The 20,233-nt window shown below is 40.8% G+C and overlaps 1 protein-coding gene across 1 annotated transcript in view; it reads right to left on the bottom strand.

Annotated features, from left to right (window-relative positions):
* Positions 1 to 18,024, bottom strand: part of LOC122986101 (zinc finger protein 469) — a 65,394-nt gene extending 47,370 nt beyond the window's left edge. Inside the window, exon 1 of the mRNA XM_044357189.1 lies at positions 17,885 to 18,024. The gene's annotated coding sequence lies outside the window, so the exon portion shown is untranslated. The remainder of the gene's footprint in view (positions 1 to 17,884) is intronic.
* Positions 18,025 to 20,233: the final 2,209 nt, after the last annotated feature.

Here is a 20,233-nt window from a genome sequence, read left to right as displayed (position 1 = left end):
GATAGTGGTTATGACAAATTAATTATGCTTGAGGAATGGTTATCAAATACAATAAATACTTGATTAAGGTTAGTGAGTTGAGGTTGGGGAATCACCAATACAAAGTTTTCTCTCCAGATACCAATTCTGATAGCAGTGCTCTCTCTTTCCCAAATTTAAAATTGATATATCTCACTGCTTGAAACTCTATGGGGTCATTGTTATTTAACCAACACATCCTCATAAAAAAACTACAGTATAGGTCTAAAATTCAGGCTGGCAAAAACAACCTGTAGTTACGTTTACGCAATCTAGCAGCTGTAATGCACTCCGGCTTTCCAAAACCGTTACAAATCACTTTTAAAAAATAATTGTTTTATGAGTCCAGGGATTACTGTGGCAGTAAAAATGGTAGCCAGCTATGATAGTGGAAATACTGAATTTTACAATGACATTAACAAAAACGTTGTATTAAGTGTGGATCGGTCATGTCCTGGCTGATACCCAATCTGTTTTATAAGGTCAGTATCAATGCCAATACTGGTCACAAAGTTTGAATCAGTGAAAAATAAAACACTTGGGTAAGGTTGGGGAAAGATCATGGTTACAGTTGACATGGATATTAATTGCAGGTGGATTAGCCTTGCTACATAAAGGCCAAACTACTTCCTGTACTGGCACTTAACATTGACATTGGAAGTAAATTGCGATAATGATACTGGGATACTTTGAGCATAACATTCACAAGAACACCATCCTAGATGTTGACGAAAGCAGAAATCATATGACAAAAAAATCAAAAGTGAACCATTATACACAAGAATCTTGGTTGAATGATTTATGTTCATTTAGGTCCTCCTTGCAATATTTTTTCACAAAGACCAGTGAATATCTTGGTTGAACTCGATGAATCCTGTGGCAAAATGTGCTGCTTGCATAGTTGTACTAGTACATAAACCACTGAAGAATATCTATCGTCCATCCATCATCCATCTAGTGTGCAAAGATTCACTTTAGAGTTTTTCATGAAATGTTTTTTTCATTCACTCAGCATAGGAGAAATAATGGTTTCACCCAAGGACACATAAAAAACCCAACCCATTTGCTAATCATGTTCACACAGTGAAAATAAGATAATCACTATGCTGTCTCTTGCTAGACTGGTGTCTCAGGCTAAACTGTGGCTAATTGAAGGGTAACTGACTCAAAATGTCATTTATGTCTGGAACACAGTGATAAAGTGATAGAGTTAAATACTAAAACACATATCGATGTTTCCTCTTTGGGTTGCATCTTCCGGTGTCTTTATTTTGTTCTATTAAAGCGTCTGGGTTGAAATAGAGAAGAGGTGGATAGAGCTGCTATTGAACTGTAGCAGAGCCACAGCAAAGCAAACACAGAGATGCCCGGCCCTCATCTGCACAAATAGGCCTTTCAATCCTTACCCTCACTTTTGTCCCATCAATACTTCACTCTTCAGGGAGACCAAAGCCACCAACTCCAACCTTCCCTCTGCCCCCTCCAAACACACAGAGGTGAATGGTGTCTACTGTACCTTCCACCACTCCCCTCTCTGTGGGGTAGAACACATTTTGACAGGCCTGTATTTATGGCCGGCCGGAGTCATGTTGGAATGAATCATGAAAAGGACCAAAATCATCTCACTGGATCTTCATTTATATTGAGTGTTGGTCAGCTGTGTCGGTCAGCGTGTGTGGCCTATGTATGCAGAATGGGGCTTGTGTGAGTGTGTTTGTATGGGAATGGAGGATTACGATAAGCCCTCTAATGAGCAACAAAGTGTTTTTGTTATCCTGTGTTTATTATCTGTCTGTGTCTGCATGGATGAATACGCTACGTGTTCTCTCTGTTGAGACTGTGTTTCTGTCCATGATTATGAAGCCTGCCAGATTGCTGAAAAGTGATTTTGTAAGTACCACCATTTAAACCACCATCAAATCAGTAATATAATATTGAAGAACAGGTTCACATCTTAAATCAATACTCACATGCCCATAACAGTATGCACATGGATTGACAGTAATTGGTCGCTGTAATCATTCATTCTGTTCAAACTGGCCATGAAGAAATCGCCAAAAAAAAGCCAAAATCAAGAGATTGGGGAAAAAATGCACAGTCCTCGTTTTGTGCAAAAATGCAATTTCAAATAAAAAAGCAAAACTTTATTTGTGATAGGTCACAGTATTTTTATTGCGAAATTTTCCCTGTTGAGTGTTGGTGTTGGGATAGTAACAGCAAGAGGGAATTTCATACAAGTAAGATTGTAACATTGGAGGAAAACTCACTCCATTTAAGTAACACTTGTACACCATGTATTTTAGCACAGAACAAGGATTGTGGATTTTGTCCCCTATCCCTTACATTGGAACTGCATTGGGAAGAGCAGCAAACAATACTCTCAACTCAACTCTTTCAATGAACATATGGGCATGTGAGTGTTGTCTTAAGACAGACAAGAAAAAAAACTAACTTTTAATTGTAAGCACTGTAAGCTTTATGCATTGTTACATGCTTGGAGAAAGCCATTGATTGCAGAATTCACAGGAATTTCTAGATAAATGTGATGTATTTTCCTCTACTGACTTTTACGGTAAAACACAAATAAGAACAAGAAATATGTTTGATCAAGAACATATTTAAGTTTAATGATTCATCTTTTACTTAATAATAATCCATCTTTGAAAGATGATCTTTCTTTCTCTCTCTCTCTCTCTCTGTCTCTCTCTCTCTCTCTCTCTCTCTCTCTCTCTCTCACACACACACACACACACACACACACACACACACACACACACACACACAGATTGCATATCACAACATGAATCCTTCAGTGCAGTGTCTCAGTGGGTGTGTGGTAACAATGGGAGCTGGGGTGAGCTAAGGCAGACTTCTCTGGTCCTTCTCCACATAAACCTTTAATATGAGGCCTCCTCAGCACCAGTCGGCCATCTAAAGGCACTGTACCCTGTAATTGACCTTAAAAATACTTTTCGTGGAGGTCGGCAGCCATGTCATTGGCCTTCGGCCCAAGCAGCGGCCGCATCCTCCGAGCCCAGAGGAGCATGGGAAGGCCTCACAGGGTATATTTAGTGGCCCTGTCCTTTGAGTGGAGCAGGAGATGCAGATAATGCCAGTCTGTGTATAAAACCACTCTGCCGCCCATGAGTGGGCCTCTCACGGGCACATTTCCCTCTCCCACGGGCATGTGTTCCCTAAGGTCAGAGGTCGGCCAGCAAGCCAGGTGAATGTACAAACACAGGAGACGCTGATCAGAATCAATCTCTCCAATGACGGAGGGGTGTGCCAACTTTTTGGCACACCCTTGTTGTTACACATATTACATTCAATTAAGGTGCATCACACATCAGTGTCCTAACTTAGCATCAATTTATGCTGTAGCTTGCACCAGGCATGCAATACATACAGAAGAAGTAGTCGATGTACAGTAGCTGCCAATCCGAGTTGAAAATGTGATGAAATTACAGCCTTTCTAAAGAGTTGATGTGAATAGATGGTGGGAAATAGAACTATGACATCTCCTGATGAGTTAACATATGTAGGCAGTCATGATGATGTTGTCTGCCACTAGTCGGAATGGATGGAGGAGTGTCACAGAGGAAATCTGATTAATTTATCTAATTTCACATCTACTATAGACAAATATCCAATACACCCGTTTCATTTATAGATAAATCAATATACTACACCACACAGGTTTGTTCTGGTTGCAGTTTGCCTGACTGACACTCATTGTGAGGGTTGTGCATGTTGAGCTTTTGCAGGTAGATGTAATTCAATGTTGACAATGTTACATGTCAGTTGTCATGTCTTTAAAATGCTGCTGTTGGTGAAAACTGTTGAACAGTTGAACTTCATTATTTTGTTTATGCTGTCTAAATCCTGGTCAAAGCTTGCTGTTGCAATGGATGCAAACTAACAAACCTGTCTCCATAGATATTATACAAAACATAACAAGCATAGGAAACCATCGATGGAAAGCTATAATGCATGCATTATTATGCAGATATATTCACCCGTCCAGCATAATTGCTGTACTAACTGTTTACTTTAGGCCACTGTGCAGCTGAATTATATAAGAAAATATCTATATCAGATCAGAGACTGCATAGACAGATACTCAATATAAAGAGACTCAGATTTGGATCAGGATAATAAATCTTAAGGACACCCCTAATATTGATGGCAATTTTTTGTATCCATTCTGATATTCCTCCCTTATTGAGCTTTTGTCCTCCTTTTTCTATTTTAAGTTCATTTTAATTTCGTTCAATACAAACACTAATACTAACACAAATAACGGTATCTAATATTATTATTATTCCTCACTTTTGATGATTGATTGATTGCATGATTGTTTGGCTGCATTATCAGTTATCAAACCGTTGTTTAGTTCAGATTGTTTGATGTAATTTGCCTTTATTTTTATTCATTGTAATATGTAAGTACAGAGGTACAGTGTGGTATGTACTGTATATGTTTGGTAGTTGTGACTGAAGTATTATGGCAACTGAGCCTGTCACTCATTACCTACTATAGCATTCCTGCTGGTTTCTGTTAGAGACTGTTGTCAGAGGCATGTGCAAGTTAATTTATGGTTTCTTTCATGAAAGATTATCGTTGGAGATAAATCACAGGATGCTTCGGTCTTGTAGATTCTTTATAGGTGAAAACGAGTTGATGTAAGAAAAAAAAAACAGCCCGATCCTCCTCTTCTGCTGACCCCTAACTACTGAACGACCAACACAATGACACTAAGCCTCACTGGAGGCAAGCACTGGTACGCATCTGAGAACAGTGGAGTGATGCAACAAAGCCTTTCATCTGATGTGAGCGAGTACTTTGTGCACCTTTTCACAGTTATAAACCATTCCAATAAAAACAGAGTGGCCCTCATCACTGACAGGTGGAATTATGAGCAACAAGTACTGCTTGACTCGGTGCCACCGGCCATTGATATTATGTAATAGTCATATATCTATGTCTTGTCTCTCTGAGGCTCCTGTCTATGTTACTATATAGCGTAGTGACATTTTTGTGTGTCAGTTTTGCTCAGTTATGGGTGAGAGAGAGAGCAGATGGGCCAGTGTTTACTCGTAGTGTGTGCAATCACACCTTTAAATTCCTCTGAGCAGCAGTGAGAGAGGTTGCAGTCACTTGTGCCTGCCTCTGCTCCTTACCAGTGGAAACCGCAAGCCTTGGCAAGCTGTAGCCACACCAAAAGCCAGCTCCTCTCGTCTAACTATAGATTTCATGGCCTCCAGCAATGTGCACTCACACAACAACCAGGCACTAGTTTGACTGTGTCCTTAAATCAGTCATAGAATTGTTCAAATGCTAACATAAACTAAAAGAATATCCTTAATATTTTACAATACAGATCAGATCTTATCATCTTCTCACATCTTTGTTTAGAGTGTATTTTGGTCTCCTAACAATACACATACACAAAGCCACAGAGATAGCAGGAAACAGGACAAAGAAAGAGAGAGAGAAAGAGTCTAAAACTTCTGGATTCTCCTCCAAAGACGCTGCCCCTGAGTATAAAATCCGAGCCCAACAATAACAAAGAAACACTTTTGATCCGCTGTATGAAAGGACTGCTACAAAGCAGGACAGACCAGGGGTTCATGTGCTCACCGTGGTCACGGTGACAGATCTGCCGACCACTCCTTGCCCATCTGGGCTGCCGGTGGCGCTCTGCCTGCTCTCTGAGGACAGCGAGTTCAGCCCAGTAATTTAGTTCAGATGAGGTAAAGCAATATTTCCAGATTAATACGAGCCATATTCCTTTAGAACTGTCCTTTCTTTCTTCTTCTCCTTCCTGCATTTTTTTTACATCTTACATATCCAAAAAACGTCTGGCTGAGGATGAAAGGAAGAAGTTAAAAAAAAGAGAGAGAAAAAGACAGACACACAGAGAGGGAAGATGGACAAGTTTTATGTTTTGTGAGGCAGACACGCCAGTAGCAGTATGACACTTTATTACATTTCTTTTGATCATTTAATAAAACCACGAATAATCCAACTTCATTGAACAGCTGATTTGATAAGACGAGGGGAAATGTGTAATTTGCTCCTTCAGTGGTTAGTTTCATGTTATGTACAGAGTGGACAGATTTACACACTCTTGCTCATTAATTCATCATTTTTATGTCACCAAGTGTTGTTCAATAAGTTAAATAAACCCCTCAGTAGCACTCTGTTGCTACTAGGGAGATGCTCTGAATCCTAAATTACCTGGAACTGATTCAACCATCTGTGCAGTACATGTTAAAAGATGCTCCATACAACCTCAAGCACTTTTCTTTTTCAACCATTATAAAGATAATACTCCTGATCACAAAATGTTTCTGGGTTTTTCAAGAACTTAATATAAACTGCATCATATCTTATTGGAATAAGATTTCTCCAGCTGTGATTAGTCTGGCTTGGCAACAGTATCAGTAGTTGGGATTCAGGAAGTCACAGCTGTCCCTGTCCTGCAGCTGCTGACTGAACATGTGACTGGCTGCATAATCAGCCCATCCTGATGATACACAGCTCTATAAATCTCTACAGCATATAGACAGCAATATCTAGCTAAATGGGAGCTGCCATTCAAGGTGCTGGCCTGCCCTTCCGGAAGTCTTGCCCAAGGTCACTTTGAAATGAGGACAGGAGAAGCTGGGGGATCGATCCACCCACCCTGCGATTAGTGTAATGGACGACCAGATACCTCCTGAGCTGCCAGTATTTCTGATCGGTGTTCTGATAACGGTAAACAGAGTTAAGTTAGCAGGAAGAAGCTAAACCCATGGATTATCAGGCAGCTGGCTGGCTTTGTTGTTGGAGCAAAGCCAGCTGGACCAATAGCAACCTTGCATGCCGAGGCTTTCATCAGCTGGCCATTTTGTTAATGTACTTGGAAAATTGGAGATTAATCGGCTGTCTCCCAATAGTTACTGGAACAATACCTCAGATCTATAGTCCCTGTGCAGTGTTCCCCATAGTCTCCAATTGTATTGTGAAGGACGTTCCTTCATTTACTTCATGTACACAGGATAAGGCGAGGAGCCACTTTGGCTGTGGTTCTTGTATCCTCATAAGGGAAGCATGCTGATGGAGGAATGATGATGGATGTACAGCAATGGCACTCTCCAGGGCTGTGATTATTTTATGGTTTCCTTATCCTAAAGTAACCGTGGAGTGTCACAGTGTTCCTGCCTCGTAAGCAAGACCTCTGGCTGGATGCCACCCTCTAACCAATTCTGCTGATCATTGCTGGGCAAATAATGAAACAAGAGTTTAACTCCCGCTTCTGCTGCTGTGTTTCTGATGTTTTTTCTGGAATCTCCCCCATCCATCTGCCACACTGCATGACTGTGATGTCATGACTGGGCTTTTTCATTGGCCGGGCTCTGTTCATCCACAGTGCTTGAATGGTACAAATGAACAGCGGGTTAGAAAGAGAACATGAAATTAGTGGTGACTCATCTCTGGCCACCATGTTATTATATCATTTCTTCACCAGCAATGATTTCAATCGATCTAAAGTTCCATGAAATCAAACCAAAAAAGCCAAAAATATGTGTCTGTATCCGAAAGATGGAAAAGATGATTTTTTTATGACCACATTTCTTTCACATTCTATAGATCTTAGACAATTTCAAATGGGTACAAAAGGTAGTACATGCAGACCAGCTTCACACGTGCAAGATCTTTCACATAATACAATGTCTCTTTAACTAACAACCAAAAGTTGATCACCCTCTGCTCTCAAAGGCATTATTTCTACAAACCTGTAATTTGTGTCATCAAAAACACAACGAGGAAATTTCATAGTTATAAAGAAGCACTGACCAAGTGCAAAATAATGTGGAAAACTACTGTTTTACAACACCATTTGGTTAGTTTTATGGAGGTGGAGGAAAGAGAATTTCTTTGAATGTTGAACCTTCAGAGAGCGGCTAAAGTTCATAGGTCACACTTACATCTACAAATCACATCAGAGCATCACTATAGCAATGCCCTGTCACTATTATCATTGTCACTATGAGAGGAGAGAAGAGGAGAGGAGAGAAAAGGTGATATTGACTTCATTTATTTCAATCTCATGCGCCAATACAACACATAAAAAGCACTTCTATGGCCTATGCAGATGTTGAGCCAATGCATATGTGTTATAAAGCACATTACAGTGGACAGTTGAGAGACTGAATAGCATGAGACGTGACATCATAACGGACACTGCCATCGCAGCCTCGGGCGATGGCAAGGGACACACACCAACTTTATAGCAAAACTGTTCTAAACTGACTTTGCAAGTCTCCAGCCCATCTGTACAACACTGGAACACCCAACTCATCCACACATTCCCCTGCTTGAGCTTGACTTTAACCTTAGTGACCTGTAACTGTGTGTCTGTGTGTGTGTGTGCCCTGCGTATTTGCACATCCACTGTTCCTAGTGTAGTGGAGGGCCAAGGGACCACACCAGAAGAACAGAAGAACTTTGCCTTTATAAACAACTTTTAAATCAGCCATTGCCTAGCTGCAGTATTTTTCCAACAGATTCCAAGCCAATAGTAGGGAGCTATAATTAACGGATGTTAATTATAGCTGCTGTGACAGTAGCATATTTAAAAGATTGTGTAACTGTTCTACCAAGTTGTACTTAATTGTCTACATGCAAGGCAAGTTGTTAATTACATTTGCAGCAGTCTATCAACATCGCAATTCCCCACTGGAGAAATGGTTTCCAATACACTTTCTTGCATGTCCCAAATCGATCAAGTGTCTTGGTCAACCCATTGTGTGTGATTTTAACAACTTTTGTATATCCTTCTGTATATGTGCTGAATGTATAATCTGGATCTGTATGATGCATGAGCTGCACATTTCTGTTGAGGTAGCTAGCCAGTGCACGTTTAGCCTGGCGGAATGCAGCCTTGCATTGCTGAGCACGGCTGAGATTTATGTGACTGCTGTGGGGCGTGCATGTGGCTAACAGATGGTGGCATCCTGCTCCTCTTTCCTCCCTCGGCACATCACTGCTTACTCAATCCCCCCTCCCCCCCCTCCCTCCTTATCCCTATCTGTTGTTCTTTTCTTCACTTGTATCTGTCACCGTTCTCTGTCACTTCAGTGTGTTGAACTTTAATTCAACACTCCCATGGTTAGTTGTAGTTATCAGTGTAGACTTGCTATTGCTCACTCTGTTATCAACACTGGACTCATCCCCCATATCGCCACTCTCACCACACTCCATAATATCCATTCAACACCACTTTAATGGACACTCAGCACTATCTAAGCTAAAACAACACAAACACAAAGTCTTTTTTGGGCTTGAGGCACTCCATCTCCACACACATGTTTAACGCACACAAGCACAAACAAGCACACACACACGCCTGTCAGTCTTTCTCCCTGATGTGCCTACTGTAGAAGTGATACTTCTACAGTAGGTTTTGAGCAGTGGTGGAAGAAGTATTAAGTAAAAGTACAAATACAGCAATGTAAGAATACTCCATTACAAGTAAAACTCCCACATGAAAAATTCTACTTAAGTGAAAGTACATAAGTATCAGCAGCAAAATGTAGTTGAAGTATTGCAATAAAAGTAGTGGTTTCATCCCTCTGAGTGATTATTATTATATATGTTATAATTATATTAGATTATTAATACTGAAGCATCAGTGTAAGAGCAGCATGTTACTGTTGTAGCTGCTGGAGGTGGAGCTAGTTTAACTACTTTATGTACAGTTAACTAGTTTAGTCCAGTGGTTCCCAACCTAGGGGTCGGGCCCTTCCAAAAGGTCACCAGATAAATCTGAGAGGTCATGAGATGATTAATGGGAGAGGAAAGAAGAAAAAAAAAGTTCACAAATACACAAATCTGTTTTCAGTTTTTGGACTTTTTCTCTAATCTTTGATTTTTGGTGAAATATTGAATCATTTGAACATTTGCTGAAATGAAACCATGTGAGAACTTTAAAGGGAAAAATCACTGTTTGGTGGAGCTGTTAACAACTCATAGACATCTGAAATGTGACCCAACTACACACTGCTTTTTGTAAGACATCAAAAGCTAAAAAGGTTGGAAACCACTGGTTTCATCTTTAACAATGTGTTGTATTTTAAAAACTTGTTATATTATCCATTGTGTCAAACCCCATCTGAAAAGTAACTAAAGCTGTTTAATAAATGCAGTGGAGTAGAAAGTACAATATTTCACTCTGAAATGTAGTGGAGTGAAAGTATTAAGTAGCATCAAATGGAAATACTCAAGTAAAGTACAAGTACCTCAAAATTGTACTTAAGTACAGTACTTGAATAAATGTACTTAGGTACTTTCCACTACTGGTTTTGAGTATCAAACACTCACCTCATGGGGGCTTAAAAGGTGGCATAGGTGGCATCAAAATATTCATAGAAACTTGTCAAATCCCTCTTGCATCATAATTCACTTCTCTGTTGTCTCATCCATATCCTCAGCAAATTCCAAACAATCATTCTTTTACCAAAATATGGGTAAATACACTGTTTCCAAGTTGTACTTTGGCTCTTCGCTGTACTCTGAGGCTCTGCCTGAAGCTGTGGGAGATACTGGCTCTCATTAAAATGCTCATCAGCCACAATCACAATGCCAGTTATCACAATACCACTGGAAGCAACTGTGGTATGGTTTTAAAATCTACAGTCTGTACACACCTAGCACTGACCATGTCTGACATGCACTTTATATGAAAAATAGATACCAAACAGTGACGGAGAAAAATACTCTGTGATGACCCTCTCCATCTGTTTTGCTCTTTTATCAAAACTCTCACATCAGACAGGATCGTCCTGAAGAACTTAAGCGAGCCTGCTGACTCTGATTTAGCTTCCCTCTTTTCACATCAGTTGCCAAATCCCAAAGATCTGTCACACATGCATATCATACAGTAAAAGAGACATGAAACTATTCCAGCAATGTACAGGTAGGAGTTTAGAAGTGGAAAAACTAAAATAAAATGTGTTTTTACAAAACAGGAAGCAAGAAGATTATCCATAGTGAATGTGCCCTTATAGTTAAGAATCAAGCCTTTCTTAAAATATCTTTTTTTTATAGCCACTAAGGTAGCACTGAGCCATACATGACTTGTCTGCCAATCAAAAAACCCATTCAGTGTAAAGACATCAAATTATATACCAACTAAAATGGCTATGTGGCACACAGAACCATTTACACAGCCATAAAACGCTGACCTATGGGAGCTCACTAAAGAACATTCACATAATCTAATAAAAATGCAGTCAGTACTGAGTGTTCCTTCCCACACACCTTGAGCTGGCATGAGTCTTACAGACCGTGTTTATGTGCAGACACAGATAAACACACAAACGCAATCAGAGAAAAACACAGCCATCGCCTACAGATGCAAGTGTTCCACTTGGCTAATCTAATCCGACTCTCAGAGTCTGGGAATGTACAGCTGTGTGGTTTTGTGACACACTGGGCACCCTGCCACGGGGAGTCACCTCAAGGTGTTCTAAGTTTGTGTGTGTGTGCGTGTGAGACATTCATCTAGTCCATGAGACCACAGAACTGCGACCACAAGGAGTTGATGACTTTTACTATTGTGACAAACACATACAGACACGCACGCACAGATAAACAGACACATGGACACAGACTTGCAACCACAAATCCACACACCCACACATTTACACACACAAATGGAAGGAAACTTGAGTCATGTTAGTCACTCAAGATGGTAACATCTGCGCATACCACGACATGTTCTTTTTAGGTCTCTGTCTCCTCCTCATAAATTCTTAATTAACGAACATAAGAAGAGAACAAAGTTTTAACAAAGAGGTATATAAAAAAAAGTTGTTTTCACTGTCATCTTTCATGCTGTATTTCTGCTTAATAAACACACTCCGAGTGTGACTTCACTGCTGGCAAGACCTCTCCCCCCACCTAACAAATGAAGAATTTAATTGCTAATTGAAACTAGGGATAGGAATTTATTTATTTTTATTTATTTTTATTTTTTATATTTATTTTATTTTTTGTGATTATTTATTAATTAATCAAAAGCAGAAGAAGATAAAACTTTCAGCAAACTCTCTTGCGTCCATACACTGTAAAAAAAATAATGGACGTAGCAACTGTGACATCAGCCATTGGTTTGTGGACTCCTGTTTTGAAGCCTCGAGTTAGACATTTTGACCATCGCTATCTTGTTTTGTTGGAGTCAGAAGTGACCATATTTGGACAAGAGGCTGGAGCTGACCCTAACGCTAGTGTTAGCTGCTAGCTTGGTTAGCATGGTGCATTTACAGTCCGTGGTTAACTGTGATATTGCTAATGCTAATTTTGGCTAGCGAAAAACAGGCTTAAAACAAAATGTACTTACCGGAAAAACTGATCAGCTGACTCCTTACTCTAAATGGGACCAACATTTACAAAACATCATCCTGTATTAAAATAGATAAGAATAGAATAGAATAGAATAGAATAGAATAGAATAGAATAGAATACCTTAATTGTTACTGCACAGCTGTACAATGAAATTTAGTGCATCCCTGAGTGGGATGAAAGATAAACACAAGGGCAGAATCTTCAACAGATGAACACACACACATAAGTAAGTATTATGGAAGGCTTGAAGACTTTTAAACTAGCAATCGAGGCCATAAACTCATTAGGAAACTGTTTACTGAGGTAATAAATCAAGTGAAGTAGTGTCATTTTCTCACAGACTTCCATACAATTGGACTTCTTTTTGGAGCCAATGGAGTCGCCCCCTGCTGGCCATTAGAGATAATGCAGGTTTAAGTCACTTCCGCATTGGCTTCACTTTTCAGACCCAGAGCTTCCTGCTTGTTGCCATCTCACTTTTTTTCAAAACTAGCTTACACTTTTTCAGGAGCTATGTGGGGTTCAATGCCTGTACAGTAGAAGCCTGGGCTCATACTCACCCTACAACTAACAGACAACCTGCTCTACCACCTGAGCAACATTCAACAACTAGCACAGGTGACATACACTGCCACACTTTATGTGGTCAAAGTGGCAAGGCTTACTGTCACAAATAAAAAACACATTTGTTAAGGGCAAGACTTCATCCAGCAGAGGTAGTACACTTGGTAACACAGTAAAACACAGTGGGAACCAGTTCTGTCAAATACTGGACACTCAATATACAGCAGCTTTTAGATTGTATGTGTGTGCCTGGGTACAGTGTGTGTGTGTGTGTCTCCACTGTGTGGGTATACATTACTGGTGTGTGTTAATGTCAGCCTTATCCTCTCTTGACATCCTTCCTTACCTTCCAGCTTGAAGGCGTTATCATCTGAATGAGTTTACACGTAAATCAGGTGAGGTGGTAGATGCAAGCTGTAGTCCAGCTTGTACCCATCTCTCCTCTCCACCCTGAGCTGGGTGGAGCTGCTGTATATTTTAACAATCAAAAATAATAAACACAGAACTGATACAAGAAGCATATTGGCTAAAGCTTCAGGAAGGAATTTAAGTACATTAAGTAAGTTATGGGCCTTCAAATGGAGCTAAAGTTCACAGCGGTTGTCAGGAGAATATTATCTCCACGCCCCCACCCCAGAGAAAGTGCTACAACTGATAGTTTAGTGCCTCAAGCTAAAAATCTGAGGTGCCTGCATACTTGAAAAAGCTATCATAACATACAACATAATATGCCGTATTTATATACTGAGTATTTATTACTTATAACTTATATTGCTGTATCCCTTTGTTTAAAAAAATGAAATAATGAATGGCCCTGAAACTAAATCATTGTTCAAAATCCGAGCATAGGAAAAGATAAACAAGACATTATTATTTATGCTTTGGACGGACATGGACAGAACGCATAAAACCAACCCTGACATTAGAGAGGAATTTTCCTTTTCAGTGGACAATTTTTTTTTCACTCGTTACTCACACTGTTACTCAACTGCTTAAAACCATTCCTCACCATGTGAATTAGTCAGAACATAAAAGGACAGAATCAAACTGGGTATCCCTTCAACAGTATTACCAGTGATCTATACTCTAAACCAAAGCAATGAGACATTAAACAACTCCAAACAAAGATTACTGGGGGAGATTTATGACAAGCTGAGTAAGAGCTCATGAGAGGAGATGGAAAGAAACTCAGGCCAGGTAGAAAAATCAACATTCTTCATACACATTAGTAAACTATAGCCCATCCACAAAAGTCATTGGCATCAACAACAAATAAAGAATGAGGGCATTAAGCTGTTCGTACAAATTGCTTCTTGCATGGATTTAGACAGCCAGAACCTGACTAAAACAAATGGATTCATGTCTTTTGCTCTAGTTGAGCAGAGGAAACACTTATTTGGGAGGAAATGCTGAGCTGCGGTCTATGTGAGACTTTGTGGTGTTTAGTAATAATTCGGCAGTATTCCAGCTATGTCTTTGGGCTCTGATCCCATTTGTTTCTTATTTCCTGTGCTTTACTAGATTGGCATTTATTTGGCCCACCAGAGAGTGATGCTCTGATGTTTGTCAGTGAGGAAAAAAGGTACAAACATCCAATGGTTGAGTGTCTTCTAAAACCTGCCACCCAGTGTCCTGTTCTTTACACCCAGTGAGCTAAATTGCCTACAGCTGTTTATCCTGCAAAACCCTGTTGTTATTGTAGGCCGATGCTTTTATACAGCCTTACCAACAGGGTGTTAAGTCTAAGCTATTAGCTGTGAAAAACTAATGAATGTAATATTTCACAATTTTTGATTGCTACTACTTCATATTCATTTATTGCTGTGTATGAAATTATTTATATTGTAAAAGGCCAGAACCTACCTGCAACATGGCACTTAGTGTACAATAATTTGTAGTGAGAAACTTAGCAGCAAGTACTTGCAAGCCTAGAACTTGCTGAATATTTTCTTGGTTCATTCCCATGCCATGGGGCAGATATGTCCACTTTATCTTATTTGAGTGAACCCATGGACATGGTCTGATTACAGCACTTTGACAGCACAGAGAAAATCCTACAAGAATCTTTGAGAAACACCCTCCATGTGTCTTTTGAAATGTTTTGCATGTCATGCATTTTAAGCTGAGGATTTATTCAGCGGTTGTCAATTTTAATCCCTGAAGGCATATTGAGGTGTCCTATTGTTGCATGCATTGATAAATGCAGAGGAGCAAGTGAGGGCTTGCATGTGTTGAATTTTCCTACATGTGAGAATTCACTGTGTATCTTGCTCTGTGCATACATCTCTACAGGCAAATACAAATTCAAGAGGACTATATGTACTACACTTGGAAGAGATTTCTTGAAAATGACTTGCCTTTTAAATTAAAAACACATCAAATTTAAATTGGTAGTTTAAAAAAAAAAGGTTGTCATAGTGACTGCTAGAATACAGTACTGCAGTGGGTCGTTGGTTGAGCTGTGGTATTCGGTGAACTTCAGAGAGAAAAAAAAATGTAAGAAAGATGGTACCAAGCAGAGTAAAAGGGGACGTGAGCAAAAGAAGAGTGTTTCAGAGAAGCGGCCAGCTTCAGAGGTTGTAATTGACTAATGAAAACCATACCACTGCCACACCAGAACCACAGAGTCCATAAGGCAAGGGGGAGGGAGCATAACATAGACAGAGGAGAAACAGGAAGGGGAGAGGTAACATGAGGTAAAAAGTCTGCAGTGCTGATATGGTTTTCATTCCAGCAGCATTTACTGGGCCATTGAAGAGCTCTATGTACCAGGCCAAGACTGCTGTCATACAGCTGGACCAGGACTCTCTCTCGCCTCTTTGCTGTCTCTCTCTTCTGTCACACCCTTCTGTTTCCATCTGTCCAAACCTTTTCACTTATTGCCTGATGCTTTATTCTCTTGGCTTTCAATGACACCTTAAGCTTTCTGTTTCCCTCAGCTAATGTTTTCAACACACACTAACTTTATGTCTAACGTCCGTTCTATTGTTCTCAGTGGGATCTGCGTCTGGCACTTGCAGCTCACAACGTTGTACACCTGGATTTCTGAACTCACTGCCGCCTGCAATCTCATAAATCAATCAATTCTCCTATAAACTTTTCAGAGGAATACCTGGTTAGTCCCTTGATAATGGCCATATGACTGACTGACTGATTGCTGACTGATAGACAAATCTGGCAATTTGTTGTAATTTTGTTCTTGATGTTGTAATTGCGCTGCTAGTGTCATTCTTATCGAGTCAGCCTGCGTTGTGCCTGCAGGGGGTATAAAAGCTTAAGAAAGGCTTTTTATATGCATGGTTGAGAGTAGCTTTGCCCTTCGAAAAGAAAAACAAACATTAGAACCTGTATCACGTGACATCTTCTGCAGGACAACTTCATGCACGTAGACACAGAACCTTTTATTTATGTCATTGTGATTGCAAGAGATAAAACAACACGGTTTATAGCCTTGCTGGTGCTGCTCATTTTGTCATACACACACACACACAACACTGACAGAAAGTATGTGATATACACACACATGACCAAAAAAGATAGCACTATTGGCAGCTGCTGGATTCATGTTGTTGATCGCTATGTTAACATCAGAAAACAAAGACTCCCCAGGCCAGATCCCTTACAGATATTCTAAGATTGTTGTCTCCTTCACTCAGACATTCTGATGGCACACCTGGCAAAATACAGCATTACACTCACAGGGGGAATGCCACACCTGGCAGCACTGAGGATGATTTTCCACCTTTTAAATGAGTGTGGTAGTTAGGCTGGCATAAGGAGGCAGACTGGCATGACTGAGCAGGTTCCACATGCAGGGCAGAAAGGATAAAGTGGGAGGGAGGGGAGAGGAAGTGGAGTGCCTGGTGGGAGGCAAGGGAACAGAGGCTGAGTGGGGGCAGAAGCAGCGCTGCAGAGGAATCTCAAACATTCCTCAGTGACCTCTATCGCTGCTCTACCTGAGCCCCACCCTAAGGTCCCTCAGCCACACCCTGGAAGCTCTTAGCTGTCACCGGTGGGCTGGAACCAAAGCAGGGTAACCACAATGCACACATAATCTCTCTGAGGGTGAAAGAGAAACAAAGACGAAAAAAGAAAAAAGGTGTGAGGTGTTAACATATTGTAACAGCAGGTAGAAGCAAAGGATAAACAGTGTTATAGCATGCATGTATAGGCAGGACAATAACACTACTGCAACTACTTCTTTTTGCATTTGAAAGTACACACTAGTACATGCACCCTCTTGCATCAATTTACTACATCTGTTTTCTGCTTCTCATCACTGTCATAACATCTGATGCGTGTTGCGAATACAAATCTTTTACAAAAGGAATCCAGCAATTTTAAATGTGACAGCAAAATACGCAGGCAGCCCATATTGTGACCAGATGAGTTCTTGATTCTCTGAGGTCTGTCCTTCACTTGGTGTCCACTGCTGACACAGCTGAACTATTCCCTGTTGTTTGCAGATCCCTCAGAAACCGAAATCAAAGCTAAATCAAAGAGAAACAAACACACGTGCAGATACATACATGTGCACCCATGTGCAGTGACTTTCACAATGCGTCTTTTGCTCCGCTTGACAGAGTGATTCATACACACACCAAACTGTAATCTTGGAAAGGCAAACCTGTCACACACGCTTCAAAGTCTGATCACTGACATGAGGATGGTTTACACACTGAAATATGAATAGCTGCCTTCATTGAGGTGGATTCGAGGGAAACTCCGCTCAAACAGATCCACTGCATGCAGCCACTTGCTCAATGATCTAATTCAACTATAGTCATGGTTGCACTCTCACCTACAGATACAGTATGTTAACATATAGGCACACAAATATACATGCACACAAATGCACACACTCATGCACAAAGAAAGCTCATAAACTGGCAAGATTTTCTCCCCTCACCTCACATTTGTGGGCTGCACACTGACTCCAAACTCCAATGTGTGAGGTGTGTGTCAGTCTCTCTTCTTCTTGATCTCTGTCTCCCTTTCTCTCACTCACTTCTCAACCTGTAGTCATCGCGTGGCTCTAGTTACACTCTACTGCAGTGAACTAAGGCAGAGGGAAAAAGGAGGAGGGAGGGAGGGATAGAGGGACAAATGAGTCCTGCCCAGACTGATGAGAGAGACTTGCAAAAATGCCCTCAGGAGAGAAAAGATTAGAACACTTCACTCCACTAAAAATTTAACTTTCTCACCACTGTGCTGTTTCCACTGATTTCTTTTTAACCAGGCTCTTTTCTCTTCTGTTCTTTTTTCCCAGCAGTTTAAAGTTTTCCTAAATCCACTTTTGCTTTCTTGAAGTTCTGCCAGTTCTGTCAGTAAACCAACTGCTCTTTCTTTTTTAATTCTTACGTTCTTTCTCTTTTTACCTCTTCCACTCACAAAACTTACGCTCCTCTAGTTCCCTCTCTCCATACAGAAGTCTGCTGCTCTTTATCTAAATTTGTCTGAATCCTCTCTCTCTCTGCCTCTCTCTCTCTCTCTCTCTCATACAAACATACACACACACACACACAAACACACACTCACTATGCTTACAGTATGTGCCTTTCTATCCATATAGCTCTACCTCACTCTCATGTTCTGGTGTGCAGCTGTGTGATGAGGGAGACACACCTGCTGTTATTAAAGTGTGTGTGTGTGTGTGTGTGTGTGTGTGTGTATGTGTGTGTGTGGAGGGGAGCTGGGGGTGAGGGGTGGGGTGGGGGTCTCACTGTAAGGCTAGAAGAGGAATCCTTTTGGAGTGTGCTATCCATACTGTTTCAACTGTCGTCTGGTTACAGGAACTGTTAAACTGAGACTATAAATCTATGGTCTACTGAAGGTATTTAATAGATAATTCTGAGAAACGCACAAGTCAGATCATGGATGCCTGACCGCCGCATGTGACATTGTGTAATATGGCCTTCCCAGCTGCAACACACTCACACACACACACACACACACCTTTCACTTTAAGGTTTTAATAGCCTTGACACTGTCTTTCCAGAATGTGAGGAATGCACTGTGCTTACTGGGCTGCGAGTGTGTCCGTTAAAAGGCAAACCAACAGGGAATCTCCTCAAGGGTCATGACCTCGTTCAAAAAAAGGAAGAAAGTGCAAGAAAAAATAAAGAAATTAGCAAAATGTGGCTAAACTGTGAATTGATTGTTTAAGGCAAGCCATCAGACATAATCGAGAAGACAGCAACAGCCTGTCTTAATTCAGGGAAATATCTACATCATCTTTATTACCGCATATACTCACACACTAGAGAAAAAAGTGACAAGGTCAGGAGGAGAGGAGAATATCCAGTCCAGCTCTGTGGTCATCTTGTAACCTAATCAAGAGATAAACCAGAGCAGTGCTGACACCTGTCCACACCACATGACCTTGACGTACAACAGCTTTCACAACACATCCCAGCCCTGAGGGAGATGAAAGATTTGTACAGATTACAGTAAAGAGTCATCCTGATGATCCCAATCATCAGTTTGGGCCGGGCTTTATCACCACACTTGGGATGTTTCAAAAGTGAGGATCAGCCACACCATCAACAAGCCTAACTTTGATCAGACTTACTCCCCCTCCCCGGACACAAATAACTTTCCTGCTTTACTACCCCTTGCTTCATTTCTGACTCTCTGCCCGTCTCTCCTCTACTCCCTGGGAGATTAGTACTACTTGAATCAAAGTGATGGAGGTTATACAACAGCACAGCAGACCAGAGTGTATGAGTACAACATGTGATTCAGTGCTCAAATTATGAGAAAAATCCTGTTTACAGGCACAGGGGCCTTGACCTGTGAGTCATGGTGTAGTCTTTGAGAATCTGGCACAGCTTCCTCTCTCTGCTGGATGGTCATCCTTCACTCCCCCAGAGTCTTCCCAAATTCTCGGTTGTCTAGTTGGAAGCATTCCCGTTTCTCTCTCCCTTATTGAGCAAAATTTCAAAAGAGGCATTCAGCTCTGTCATGGATCCAAATGTGCTAAAACCTAACAACTGGTTCAAATATTTAAGCCCATATCCCAAATGTGTGCATGTACAGTATGTTTCTGTCTCCAAGTGATTGTGTGATTGTCTGTGTCTGTGTGTTTGTGTATGTGTGCATATGCACATGCAATTATGCATGTAAGAATGTGTACACCTATATGTACGCAAATCAATACCAGAACTAACTTGGCTCTCTTTAGATGCTCACACAGGTGAAGGTTGGGATGCCAGGATCAGACTACAAGATATCAACCAGATAATGGTCTGATCTGATG

Source organism: Thunnus albacares, chromosome 7 (assembly GCF_914725855.1).
Source record: "Thunnus albacares chromosome 7, fThuAlb1.1, whole genome shotgun sequence".
NCBI classification, from domain to species: Eukaryota; Metazoa; Chordata; class Actinopteri; order Scombriformes; family Scombridae; genus Thunnus; species Thunnus albacares.
This window is presented reverse-complemented; position numbering and strand designations above follow the sequence as displayed.